Source organism: Lontra canadensis, unplaced genomic scaffold, assembly GCF_010015895.1.
Source record: "Lontra canadensis isolate GAN:19392208 unplaced genomic scaffold, GSC_riverotter_1.0 scaffold61, whole genome shotgun sequence".
Classification (NCBI taxonomy): Eukaryota; Metazoa; Chordata; class Mammalia; order Carnivora; family Mustelidae; genus Lontra; species Lontra canadensis.
This window is the reverse complement of record NW_022631055.1, coordinates 7337629-7352564: the sequence shown is the minus strand read 5'-3', so window position 1 is coordinate 7352564 and position 14936 is coordinate 7337629. Positions and strand designations below refer to the sequence as shown.

At 43.0% G+C, this 14936-nt stretch overlaps 1 pseudogene; it reads left to right on the top strand.

Annotated features, from left to right (window-relative positions):
* The first annotated feature begins 9293 nt into the window (after positions 1-9293).
* LOC116879471 lies at positions 9294-10230 on the top strand (annotated as a pseudogene).
* Positions 10231-14936: the final 4706 nt, after the last annotated feature.

The window sequence follows — 14936 nt, the reverse complement described above, 5'->3', positions numbered from 1 at the left end:
AGTGCTATGACCCTCAGACTCCCCTCTTCTTCTCTCTAGCCTCACCGCTACTGTCCTGACGAGACTGTCTCTGTCTCTCCTAGACCAGTGAAACAGCTTCCTAACTGGTCTCACTGCCTCCAGCTTCTCTAGTTGTTTTTTAATTTATGAACCTAATCATGTACTTCTCTGCTAAAACCCTATTTGTGGCTCTCCACTGCCACAGCCTGGGTCCTGGCTCCTCTCTGAGGTACTCCTGGCCAGGAACCTCTTTTCCAGCCCTGTTTGCTGCCTCTGCCCTCATAGCCACATGAACTTGCTTCTCTTTCCCAAATACATGGCTTTCACATGCTATTCCTTCTGCCTGGAATGCCTTTCCTCACATTCTCCCTCAAATCTTCCACATAACCTCAGAGCCATCCTGTCTTTCTTTCTCTCATACCCCCTATCCAGTCTGCCATGAAATCCAGGTGGATTTCAATGGACTTCTGAATACTGCCAGAATCTGTCTAGGTCTTGCTGTCTCAACTACCGCTAATCTCTGAGACCAGCCTTCACCATGATCAGGTCGCTAACTTCCTGAATGGCCCCTTGGCTTCTGTCCTTGCCCTCCCACCTCTCAACACAGCAGCTCCTCCATCATTGCCTCCTCTCAACACAGCAGCTAGAGTGACCTTCTTAAAATGCATGTCAGGAAGACATCCAGATGGCCAACAGACACATGAAAAAGTGCTCCATATCACTCGGCATCAGGGAAATACAAATCAAAACCACAATGAGATACCACCTCACACCAGTCAGAATGGCTAAAATGAACAAGTCAGGAAATGACAGATGCTGGCGAGGATGCAGAGAAAGGGGAACCCTCCTACACTGTTGGTGGGAATGCAAGCTGGTGCAACCACTCTGGAAAACAGCATGGAGGTTCCTCAAAATGTTGAAAATAGAAATACCCTATGACCCAGCAATTGCACTGCTGGGTATTTACCCTAAAGATACAAACGTAGTGATCCGAAGGGGCACGTGCACCCGAATGTTTATAGCAGCAATGTCTACAATAGCCAAACTATGGAAAGAACCTAGATGTCCATCAACAGACGAATGGATAAAGAAGAGGCGGTATATATATACAATGGAATACTATGCAGCCATCAAAAGAAATGAAATCTTGCCATTTGCGACAACGTGGATGGAACTAGAGGGTATCATGCTTAGCGAAATAAGTCAATCAGAGAAAGACAACTATCATATGATCTCCCTGATATGAGGGAGAGGAGATGCAACATGGGGGGTTAATGTGGTAGGAGAAGAGTAAATGAAACAAGTTGGGATTGGGAGGGAGACAAACCATAAGTGACTCTTAATCTCACAAAACAAACTGAGGGTTGCTGGGCAGAGGGGGGTTGGGGGGGGGTTATGGACATTGGGTAGGGTATGTGCTATGGTGAGTGCTGTGAAGTTTGTAAACGTGGAGATTCACAGACCTGTACACCTGGGGGAAAAATATATATATATATATATGTTTATAAAAAATAAAATTATAAAAAAAAAAAATGCATGTCAGATCATGTCACACCTTTGCTTCAAACTGCCCAAAGCAAGAGTGGGTGCAATGGCTTGTCCCAGTCACCAAGAGGCATTCCTGCTTATGCCCTCCCTCCCTGCTCAGTTGTGTTGTGTTGGTAGCTTGGAATTGGCCATGGTGGGAGTATTTACACCACAGGAACTGGCAAGTGCTTACAGAACAGGGCTTTTTTTTTTTTTAGACCCAATCTGCCAGCACACCACTGCTCCGATGGTCACCTATTTCTCTCAGGGTTAAGAGCCACAGTTGTCGTGATTGCCTGCAAAGCCTCTGCAGTTTGACCTTGCCTCTTGCTTTGCTCCAGCCTCACTGGCCTCCCTGCCCTCCCTCACACAGGCCGGCACCCTAGTGGCCGTGTATTCCTTCTCTTTCTAGAAGTCCTTGCTCAAATGTCACCTCCTCAATGAGGCTTCCCTGACTTCTTCAACATGACTTTTAACCTCCACATGAGCTGTCCTATTTCCCCCACAGCATTCTAACTGTTCTAGAATTTACTTGTTCTTATGTTTATTATTTACAGTCTGTACCTCCACTGCACCCTCCCCCCCCAATAGAATGCCATCTCCATGAGGGCAGGGATTTTGGACTGTTTTCTTCACTGATGTGATCCTGTGCCTGGCACCCAGAAGGCACTCAGAAAGGATTTCCTGGCTGACTGGCAGACTGGCTGATTGAATTTCCAAATGCTTACCTCCTCTGCAATAAACCTTCCTGAAACTTGGCACTTTCCTCCTTTCCATCCACAAAAGGTCCTGATTCTTATCCTCCATGTTATGCTTGCAGCTCCTGAAGTTCTTGGGCGGCATCATGATGATTTTCTTATGACTGCCTCCCCCACTGGACAGCTGTCTGGACTCTTCAAAGACACCCCCAACACCTCCACCTCGCATGACCCCCATTGCTAGCTGTTAAGTGAATGCATGAATGTACATGTGAATGGTAAGCAGAATATGATTCTCACACAGGTTGGTCTTCTCCTCTGGAGGCCCCCTCATGATGGCGCTGCTGGAAAAGCCTGAGGCAGGGAAGGATGGGGAGTGATCCTTGGTGAGGTGGGGCTGGGGGTGGAGAGGGGTGGGAGGGGTGGGGAGGGAAGGGGGAGGTGTAGGGGGCAGAAGGGAGTCTTCTCTCTTCTGAGCTCTGAGCAAACTGGTTATTATTTCTTTCTATTACACTCCTCATACCCTCCCTCTTCTCGGCTGTTTCTCTCACCTTTCAGACCTCTGAACTTTGATCCCAGGCCAGGGTCAGCTTCAGGTACAGGGAGAGAAGACAGCTGCCTCTGTCCTCTGTGGTGTGATCTGGGGGCCTCAGGAAGTTTCTTCACTCTGGTGCCACCTTCCTTGGGTCTTCCTTTTCTTTCCGTTTTATTGAGATATACTTAAGACACAGCAGTAAGTTAAAGATGTACAGCATAATGAGTTGACTTACATATATTATGAAATGATCACCACAATTAGTTTAAATTTATTATCTCATATAGAGGCAAAAAAAAAAAAAGGTTTGAATGTTTTTTCTAGTGATGAGAACTTAGGATTTACACTTTTAACAACTGTCCAACATACACAATAGTGTTTACCAAAATCATGGAGTCACACATTATATCCCTGGTACTTATTGATCTTACGACTGCAAGTTTGTGTCTTTTGACCACCTTCTCCAAAGACCACCACCACGCCCCCTTCCTGGGTTAACCACAAATCTCATCTCTTTTTCTCTGAGTTTGGGATTTCACTTTTGTCTCTTTTTAAAATTCCAGATGTAAGTGAAGAGGCCTAGAACCCACTGGTGTCTCAGCAAATGGCCACACAGAACCAAGGTCCAGGAGAATCGGCTCCCAGGGTTTCTAGAGCACACGGCAGTTTCAGGCAGTTGCCAGCCTGGGGTCTTCCCCACCCAGAGTTTCTGAAGGCTGCGTTTCGGTGGCCTCAGAGCTGAGAGGAAAGGAGCCAGGGACAGGGAGGGGTGGGGAGGAAGGCTTGTCTGTCCCAGTGAAGCTCCTGTCCATCAAGGCCAGCTCCACTTCTGTTCTCACTGCCCAGCCTCCCAAGGACAACGAAGGGGCTGCGCTGTGGGGAGAGGGGTGACTTGTCTCCTTTCCCAGCTATCAAATGAGGAAGCAGGGTCCACACCCTAACTCTCAGCCTCAAGGGAGTACAGGATGTCCTAACACGTCCTGTAGAACGACTTAGTAATTTTCCAGTTACTAATTTGCCTTACCTGTTCTGTTCAAACAGGCTAATTGTTTCCTCAAAAAGACTCAAGTGTAGTGGGATGAGGTCACCAGAGACATGCCTAAACAATTACAAACTCTGGTCGTGGGCGCGCCGAGACTGGTAACCAGCTCCTCAGACAATGTTGGTTTGATGTTATCTTTTCTAAAGCAAATTCGGTGAGGATGCGCCTCCTGGTGGTAAGATGCGATTCTGCCAGGCAGGAAGACTCCTTCCCCAAAGTGACTCCTTCCCTGGATAGGAGAATAACGGGGCGTAGGTGCTGCTTTTGGAGCATTCTCTGTAAAGCACATTACTGTTATTTCTCAGTAACTATTTATTGATTTAAATATGAAATAAATGTTATTAATATAATCCATTCATAATTGTGATCTCGGAAGGTGTGAATTTTAATCAAAGCAAAAAATCTGCCAAGGCAGAAAACAGGGAAAATTGATCTCTGGTCTGATAAGGAAAGAGAATATAATTTTGAAAACTTCCATATACTTTCTGGCTTTTATATTGTGGGTATTATATTCTCTGTTGACTTAGAACAATTCCATTTTTTTATTACAAAAAAATTCAAATATACCAAAAAATAGAATAGTAAATCCCCATATAGTCACTACCCAGGTTCCAGAGCTGTCATGATTTTGTCATGCTCACTTTTTATGACCCATTAAATGTTTATAGTTGCTTTTCCCCCTTAGATATTATAGCCCCGACATCATGTTACATTACCATAAATATTTCAGTATGCATTTCTTTTTCTTTCCCTAAGATTTTATTTATTTGTCAGAGAGAAAGAGAGAGAGGAGAAGCAGGGGGAGTAGCAGGCAGAGGGAGAAGCAGGCTCCCCACTGAGCAGGGAGTCTGATGCGGGACTCAATCCCAGGACCTTGGGATCATGACCTGAGCTGAAGGCAGCCGTCTAACTGACAGAGCCACCCAGGTGTCCCTCAGTATGCATTTCTGAAAACTGGGCATTTTCTTACATGACCACTTGCCATTTTTACATCTAAAAATTCATAATCCCTTGGAGTCATTGACATGCTCATGTAGTCCACATTCAACTTTCCTTAAATATAAAACTTTTTGCAGTTGTTTGTGAATCTAAGAAGTCCACACATCACGTTTGTTTGGTTCTCTCTCTCTCTCTCTTTGTCCCTCTCTTCTTTCTCTCTCTCAATTTCCCTCCCTCGTTCCCTCCTACTTAACTTCTCCTTATGTAGAAGGAAATGTACAAGTATTAAGCACATAGTTCAAAGAGTCTGGATAAATGCATACACCTGGCAGCCTACATCCTTATCATGATAGAGAATGTTTCCCTCACCTCAGAAACTTTCCTCCTGTGCCTTCACAGACAACTATCCCTTCGCCCCCAGCCACTGCTCTGACTTCTCTCACCATGGATGGGTTTTGCCTGTTCCTTGTTGTATGCAGCTACTTGTCCTCAGCATATTTTGGGGGTTCATCCCTGCTGTTGAATTTTTTTTTTTTTTTTACTGTGAGTTATATTCCATCATCCGCATGTACCACAATCTGCTTGTGCACATTCCTGTTGCTGGACATTGGGATAGTTTCCAATCTGGGTTCCTGGGGAAAAAGCTGCTATGAATATTTTTGTATGAGTCTTTTTGTGGACATGTGTTTTCATTTCTCTTGGGTAAATACCCCCGAGCAGAATAATTTGTCACAATGAATGTGTATGTTTAACTTTGTAAGAAAACCCTACATGTCTTCTCCTGAGCACACCCTCTTTATCACTTTCCAGTTGTCTGGTGGTCGGCATTCTGCATATGGCCAACAGCTTCCCTGAGGTGCCCCCTAACTTGTCCCTCTTACCCCTGGGTTGCCTATAAACTAGAAGTCTGATTTAAAACCCGAGTGTGATTCAGTTTAAATACGTGGGCAAGGATGCTTCAGAAGTGATGTTGTGTACTCCATCCCACCTCTCACTGGGAGTACCTGCATGAACAGTTAGCTCTCTCTTCATTCAGACACTGAGATGGATCAGTAAATCCGGCGGTGGGGACCCCCTGAACCCCCCTGTGTAAACTTCCCCCCAGCAACCCTTCATCTAATGGTATCAAATGATCTTTGCCTTGAATTTTTGTAAGGAATTGCAAAATGTTGATTTTTTAAAAATTCTATCAACCTTCCACATATATCACGTGGGATTCTGCAAAAAGGAACCTTTCTTCCACAACTTTCTCTCATGGTTGTAGAGGACAGACAGGAAAAACACTTAACTATATGTCTTCAGTCTGCTTGTGAAAATTTTGAGTTTGGCTTATTGATTGTTAGAAACTTTTAAAAAGACTCCAACAAGAAAAGCTGTCCCAATCAAGGATTACTCAAATGTAAGAATTCCCTCACTTTGCTTGAAGTAAAAGACACATAATATAGAGGAACACTGACATGTCAATGGACCTAGAGAGACTGTGAGCTAAAGAGTAATATTTGTTGGGTCACCAGGGCTGCTCGGTGGGTTAAGCGGCCAACTCTTGGTTTCCAGTCAGGTCATGATCTCAGGCTTCTGAGATCAAGCCCTGCATTGGGCTTCCTGTTGAGCTCGGAGTCTGCCGGAGGATTCTCTGTCTCTCTCCGTCTCTCTCTCTCTGTCCCCTACCACTTACATGTGTTCATGCTCTCTTTCTAAAATAACTAAATACATCTTTTTAAAAAAAGAGTAATAATTATAATGATAATAGTTACTAACATTTATGGAATATTTCTTACTGATTTAGTGAACTACTAATGAGATTTAACTCATTTTCATAATAATTAGTAACAGAGAAAATAAGAGTCCTAGTCATTATGTAACCCAAAGGGCCTTATTCAGGTTATGTTTAACTTTTTTTTTTTTTTAAGATTGATTTATTTGAGAGAAAGCGCAAGTGCACATATGGGTGGAATGAGAGGGAAAGAGAATCTCAACCAGACTCCCTGCAGAATGTGGAGCCTGATGTGGGGCTTGATCCCACAACCCATGAGATCATGACCTGAGCAAAATCACAAGGTGGATGCTCAAATGTCTGAGTCACCCAGGTGCCCCGATTTGCTTTGATCAATAGCATATGACAGATGTAACATACAAATTCCAGAGCGGGGACCTTAAGGAACCTTGAGATTTTGCCATCACTCTCTTGGAACCTCTCTGTGCTGCAGAGAAGCTCACTAAGCGGCCACAAAGAAAAGAACTGAGGAGCCCAGTCAACAGCCAACACCAACTGCCTGTTAAGCAAATGAGGCATTTGGACCCTCTGTCCACCACTGCTCTGTCAAGATGACTGCAGCTGTATGAGTGGTCTTAGGAGAGACCGGCAGAGAAACCTACAGAATTGTGAGAAATAATAAAGCATTACTGTTTTAAGTCACCAAGTTTGGGGGTGTTTTGTTATGTAGCAATGGATAACTGTTACATGAAGTGGGAGGTCACAGGAACAAGATCAGGTAAAGGCTTACTAACATGGTAAAGAGTCTGAATTTTGTTCTACGTGCTCTGGGGAATCATGAGGATTTTAAGAAGAGTGGTATGTTTTAAAAGATCACTCTGGGGGGTGCCTGGGTGATTCAGTTAAGACAATTAGGTGTCCAACTCCTTTTCTTTTTTCTTTTTTTTTTTTTTAGATTTTTATTTAATTGTTTGAGAGAGAGAGAGACAGAGAGACAGAGAGATAGCAGGAGCACAGGGGAAAGGGAGAAGCAGGTTTCCTGCTGAGCAGGGAGCCTGACATGGGGCCCAATCCCAGGGCCCTGGGGTCATGACCTGAGCCAAAGGCAGATGCTTAACTAACTGAGCCACTCAGGTGTCCCTAAGTGTCCCACTCTTGATCTTAGCTTGGGTCTTGATCTCAGTGTCAGGAGTTCAAGCCCTGCATTGAGCCTACTTTAAAAAAAATCACTCTGGTGCTTGTGGAGAAAAGATTGTATTTGGATAAGAATGGAAGTAGGGAGATGAGCTGGGAGGCTTTTCTGGGCATCCAGACAAGAGACGAAAAATAAGTGGAGAAATTTGGGTCCTGCTAATGGATTGGCTTGGAAAGGAAATAGTGAATAGCAATCTTCTTTCTTGAAATGCAGGGTTACATAAATATATGTACTATGTATATGGCAAGTCAGGATTTTTTTTTTTTTTTTTCTGTCCCATTGGTGGAAAGGGGGAGTTCTTGGCAAGCAAAAGTAAAGAGACAGAGACTTGGTAGCCTGACAAGCACTAAAGTTATGTTTTGGGATGTAGTCAACGTTAGCAAATTTTTTCTTAAATAAAAGAAAAAATAGATTGCCCTGTATGTGCTCTGCTCTGAAGAATCTGATAAGCCAAAGACTCCCCTGAGCTCATGGAATGGAGTGCTGGCTCCAGGAGGATGAACCTCTGTAATAGAACCAAGAGTGGTGTGGAGGGGAAAGTGTGGGAACCTGGGGAGGACAGTAGAGGAAGGAGAGGAGAGGAAGACACCCGGGTGGGGGGGAGGGCAAAACTGGAAACGCATCCAAAGTCTAACTTGGAGAAATGCAATGAGAAAAGTAGAGAAATGCTCTGTGTTTGCAGGAGTGTGGTGAGACTACTTTCCTTCTGGTGATGGACTGCTTCCCAAGCCCCCTCCAGGTGCTGCAGGCGCATTTGGAGCTTACCCGGATGCGTGTGTATTCCCAGCCATCACTGAGTGTGAACGGCTGAATGAGATATGGTTCTTGTCTTTAAGTTTTGCAGTTTAGTTGAGGGCACATGTCTTAAAACATGGTGTAATAACAATATAAAGAAAATAAATGCTGACCTTTTCCTGGATTGGGCTGGTTAGCTCTTGCTGTCCCATATTTTTGATATTATTTTTTTAAAGATTTTATTTATTCATTTGACAAACAGAGATCATAAGTATGCAGAGAGGCAGTCAGAGAGAGAGGAGGAAGCAGGCTCTCCGCTGAGCAGAGAGCCCGACACGGGGCTCGATCTCAGGACCCTGAGATCATGACCTGAGCTGAATGCACAGGCTTTAACCCACTGAGCCACCCAGGCGCCCCAGATATTCTTTTTTTTTTTTTTTTTTTAAAGTAGGCTCCATGCCCAGCATGGAACCCAACATGGGGCTTAAACTCATGACCTTGAGATCAAGACCCGAGCTGAGATCAAGAGTCAGACCCTCAGGTGCCTGGATGTCTCGTTGGCTGAGTGACTGCCTTCAGCTCATGTCATGATCCTGGAGTCCCATGATCCAGTCCCACAGTGGGCTTTCTGCTCTGACCTTCCCCCTCTTATGCTCACTCTCTCTCATTCTCTCTTTCTCTCAAATAAATAAATAAAATCTTAAAAAAAAAAAAAAGAGTCAGACACTTAACTGACTGAGTCACCCAGGCAACCCCCACCTATCTTTCTGATACTCTTATATCTGCAGATCTTCAGTGCTCGATTCAGCAACACATATACATCTGGAGATATTCATATTTCTCTAAGCTCTTCCACATAGATGAAACTTTCTTACAATTTTGCTCTCCCCTCCCCACAATTCAGCATCATGAGTGTGGGTCCAGCTCAGCCCCAATGCCCACCTGGTCCCAGAGCATCCAATTTTAGGGACTCTTGTCCAGTACCTGAGATTTATGGGCCTGAAGAACATTATGCATCTTTGCAAATGTCTTCTGCCGAGACACCCCACATGGAGACCATCTCTCCTCTTTCTTCTTCTATGGATCTGCTTTTCAGGACAGCCCCGATTCTTCCACCAGTCCCAGAGTAAAACTAAGACCCACTTCTGTAGAGGAGAGCACAGTGAAGAAGGAAGATACAGACCAGGGAAGAAACGAAGATCAGAACTGCCCTCGCTCAGACCCAGCTACGTGTACTCAGTGAGAGATTTCAGAGACAGAAATACCTCAGTCTCCTACAGATGCAAGAACATTCCAACATTCTGAACCTTAACTATAAGCAGGTTAAGACCTGGTTCCAGAACCAGAGAATGAAGTGTAAGAACAGCAACTGGCCAGAGAATAGCAACAGTGTGACTCAGAACAACTCAACAGCTACGGAACATCCAGGCTTCTCTTCCTGTCACCAGGGATAGCTGATGAACCCTTCTGGAAACCATCCAATATGGAGGACCAGACCTGGTATAACCCCAATTGGAGCAACCGTTCCTGGAACAGTCAGACCTGGTGTCCCCACTCCTGGAATAACCAAGCCTGGAACAATCAGCTCCATAGTTGTGGAGAGGAATCTGTGTAGCCCTGGATCCAGTTCCAGCAAATTGTCAGTGGTTTGGAGTCCATCTCAGAAACTGCTGGGGAAAGCCGCAGTGTAATGCTGCAAACCACTAACTGAAGTATCCAGCAAATAATGCATTTATTCCCAAATTACTCTATGAACATACAGCCTGAAGATATGTGATGATGAGTATATTATTCAATCTCAGTTTGGGCAGTGGCTGTATTAGTTCCCCTAAGCTTTGTTTTGTAGGGTCCTGTATCTCTGCTTTGATATTGTTTCTCATTGTACTGGTTGTGTCGAATGAGAGGGTATTATTGGAGTCTGATAAAAGGAGTTTCAGTAGCATTGGCTGCTATGGGCAACATGACAAAAGATGTTTCTGGCTATAGATAACTAGATATAATACTAATTTGGATATCTCTAGGCTCTAGAATCTAACCTCAAGAATAGGAAGTAAAAATACAAAGATGTGTGCTGAAGGATGATTTGCATTTTCTGAGATTGTAAGGCTTTACTTGTTAATAACCTCAGTTGTTACCAAGAAGGGCTAAGTTATACTGTGCTTTGTCGATTTCCTCTGCCCTTTGTGTTGTTTTACTACAATTCCTAATTTGTTCAATATTCTAGTATTTGTAGGAAGATGTTTTGTTTTTTTTTGATGTTTTGTATTTTAATTTATCATGATAATAGTACCAGTTTGGCTTGTTGGTTTATAGGCTTAAGTACAAATAAATAAAATACCCACTTAAAAGATAAAGAAAATAAATACCAATAGTGGTCCAGATTTTTTAAAATGCTAATGGTCTTAAAAAAGATAACTGAGGAAGAGGAAAAAGAGTTAGTGTTGTGAAGTATTTGTCCAGATGGTGGGGAGCAGGGAAGCCATTTAGAGTAAAAGAAGAGGTGCACACACATGGGAGAGTGTTGAGGAGGGTGATTGAAAATCAGAAGCAGTGAAGCAGATTGTGGGAAAGGAGGGTGGAGCCCAAGGATTCAGGTGTTTTCCTATTTCCACCTAATCTAAGAAGCTAGCAATCTGTGGCAACAGAGAGGGTGGCCTAGAGTCAGGGAGGACACTTTGGAGGCCATTTTTAGGTAGACCAGTTGTCCTAATAGGCCTGCTGATTTGTAGAGCTACAGAGAAAGGCAGTCCAAACATGTCTCAAAACAGCCACTTACAGAGTCAGAGAAGCTTGTGCCGTACTCTCTGTCCTTCTGTGTGACACTGGCAAGGAATAAGAGGGTGAAATTTGCTGTAGAGTATGCAAATAAACAATGGGCAAGGGTAAAACGTCTTTAAAAATTAAGGATTCCAATAAGCACATGAAAGGATGTTCAACATCACCATCATTAGGAAAATGCAAATCGAAACCACATGACATATACTTCATACCCATTAGGGTGGCTATTATTTTTAAAATGTTTATTTATGCATGAATGGATAAGTAAGATGTGGTATATTATTCAGCCTTAAAATAGAATGAAATTCTGACACATAATACCACATGGATGAAACATGAAGATCATATGCTAAGTAAAGTAAGCCAGACACAAAAGGACAAAGACTGTAGAATTACACTTACATGAGATACTAGAGTAGTCAAATACATAGAAAAAGAAAATAGACTGGTGGTTGCCAGGGGCTGGGGGGAGTGGGGAATGTGCAGTTAGGGTTTAACAATACAGAGTTTCAGTTTGGAAAGATGCTGAAGTTCTGGAGCTGCGTGGTGATGATGGTTGCAGAAAAATATAAGTGTACTTAATGCCACTGAATGTGCACCTGAAAAATGGTTAAAATGGTAAATTTTGCATCATGCATGTTCTACTACCACTACTACTACTACTACTACACACACACACACACACACACACACACACACAATGAGGATGCCCATACTGCACAATTCAGGAGTGGATTTTCAAAAATGTGAAAGTTAAATCTTTACTCTCCACCTCTTCTACCTCACCTCATCCCTTGCCCAAAAGGCCAAACTTAAAAGCTAGTACACGGGATGCCTGGCTGGCTCATTTGGTAGAGCATGTAACTTTTAAATTTCAGGGTCAAGAGTTCAAGCCCCATGTTGGGCATAAACTTAAAAAACAAAACAAAACAAAACAACTCAGTGCATCATGTCCTCCCATTTCTGGTCTTATCACCCACTGTCCCTCAATATACATCTTTTGTTTTATAGCTATTGTATGGGTGAACGCTCCAGAGAAAGAGCAAAATCAGAATATCAAGGCAGAAGAGTGGAGTAAGAAAAGGCTCCATGTTTAAGCAAATGCAACTCAACACCAAAGACTAATAGATTATCAACATCTAGTAGATTAACAAAATGATCAAGATTAACATGTTGCTCACATTGCCCTTGATGTGATATATGATATGTTAAGAATAGCATTTTACCTCTTTGGTCTGCTTTCCAAAAATCTAACCCCAGTCTAATCGTAAGAAAACATTGGACAAATCCCAGTGGAGGCACACTCAACAAAACAATTGACCAATACTCCTCAAGACTATCTAGGTCATCAAGAATAAGGAAACTCGGGGCGCCTGGGTGGCTCAGTGGGTTAAAGCCTCTGCCTTCGGCTCAGGTCATAATCCCAGGGTTCTGGGATCGAGCCCCACATCGGGCTCTCTGCTCCGCGGGGAGCCTGCTTCCACCTCTCTCTCTGCCTGCCTCTCAGCCTACTTGTGATCTCTGTCTGTCAAATAAATAAATAAAATCTTAAAAAAAAAAAAAGAATAAGGAAACTCAGAGAAGCTGTTACAGTCAAGAGAACCAGAAAAAGGACATGAGGGTAGCTATACTTGTGGAGAGCAGAGCATGATGGATAGACTTGCTGAATCACAATGTCGTACACCTGAAACTAATGTAACATCGTGTCAGCTAGACTTCAATTTAAAAAAGATACACATTTGAGGGGGCTTGTGTGACTCAGGGCTTCTGCCTTCAGCTCAGGTCACGATCCCAGAGTCTTGGGATCAAGCTCCACATTGGGCTCTCTGCTCAGCGGGGAGCCTGCTTCTCCCTCTCCAGGTCCTCTGTGCTTGTGTTCCCTCTTGTTATCTCTCTCTGTCAAATAAATAAATAAAATCTTAAAAAAAAAAAAAAAGGTATGTATTTGAATTTGAAAACTATCTTGCTAAAAGAGTAAATAAAAAGTTATAATAGGGTCACTAGGGGGCTCAGTCTGTTAACTCTTTGCCTTCAGCTCAGGTCAAGATCTCTGGGTCCTGGAATTGAGGGATCCAGCCCCGTGTTGGGTTCCCTGCTTCCCCCTCTCCTTTCGATTTCAGCTCAGTTCCTATTTCAGGGTCTTGAGATAGAGCCCTGCTTCGGGCTCTGTGCTCAGCATGGAGTCTGCCTAAGAATGTCTCTCTCCCTCTGCCCCTCCTGCTTGTGCACTCTCTCTCTCTCAAGTAAATAAATATATCTTTAAAAAAATAATAATATGACATATGGGATTTGTTTCAAATTAATCAAGTGGGGTGGGAGAACATGGATGGAGTTGTAGGCCAGAGTGTGTCATTGCCAAAGCTAGGTTATGGGTACCTGGGGACTCATTATATTATTCCCTCTTCTTTTGTATGTGTTTTAAAAATTGTCCATAATAACAAACTACAAACTTAAAAAGTATGTACTAGGTTAATTTTTAGAAATCTGGTGCTGTTCATGACTATTTCCTCCTATAAGATAGGGAGGCAGAGAAAACCAGTCTTAAGGGAAAAAAACAATAATGAAGTCAAGACACAGGGGAGCAGAGGTAAATTAAGGCATGAGCAGTAAAATATTTCTGTTCCTGCTTCCCCCTTGCACCTCCTTGACCCCAGACTTTGCCCTTGGATTATGTAAAAAACCCCTGAATTCTTAGCCCAGCCCCTGCCTCTTCCCTTTACACAACTCTAGTGATATCTATTTCATGAAGTCACAAGTCCAAACAAATACCGAGTTGTATAAGGCACCCTTTGGCATCCTCACCCCTAATCTAGGACTCATTCACCTTCTGATTCTTTTTATTTTTTATTTTTTTAATTAGTTTAAAAATTTTTAATTTAAATTCAGTTGATTAATATATAATGTATTATTGGTTTCAGAGGTGATTCATCAGTCTTTCATAATTACAGTGGTCATTATATCACCTGTCCTCCTTAATGTCTATCACCCAGTTAATCCCATCCCCCTCACCCTCTTCCCCTCCAGCAGCCCTCGGTTTGTTTTCTAAGATTAAGAACCTCTTATGGTTTGTCTCCCTCTCTGATTTTGTCTTGTTTTATTTTTTCCTCTCTTCCCCGATGATACTCTGTTTTGTTTCTTAAATTCCACGTATGAGTGAGATAATATTATGGTCTTTCTCTGATTGACTTATTTTGCTTAGCATAATACTCTCTAATTCCATCCATGTTGTTGCAAATGGCAAGATTTCTTTTTTTTTTTGATTGCTGAGTAATATTCCATTGCGTGTGTGTGTGTGTGTGTGTGTGTGTGTATCACATCTTCTTTCATTCATTTGTTAATGGACATTTGGGCTCTTTCCATAGGTTGGCTATTGTGGACATCGCTGCTATAAACATTGGGATGCAGGTGCCCTTTGGATCACTGCATTTGTATCTTTGGGGTAAATACCCAGTAGTGCAATTGCTGGGTGGTAGGGTAGTTCTATTTTCAACTTTTTGAGGAACCTCTGTGCTGTTTTCCACAGTGGCTGCACCAGCTTGCATTCCCACCAAGAGTGTAGGAGGGTTCCCCTTTCCACATCCTCACCAACATCTGTTGTTTCCTGACTTGTTAATTTTAGCCATTCTGACTGGTGTGAAGTGGTATCTTATTGTTCACCATTCTGATTCTTTAAGCTATAGCAAAGGGTTTCTTATATGCGGGCACTTAGCCTGACTTACAGAAAATACAGCTTACGGTAGAGACAAAGGACTTGGGTTCTAGTTAAGATTCTG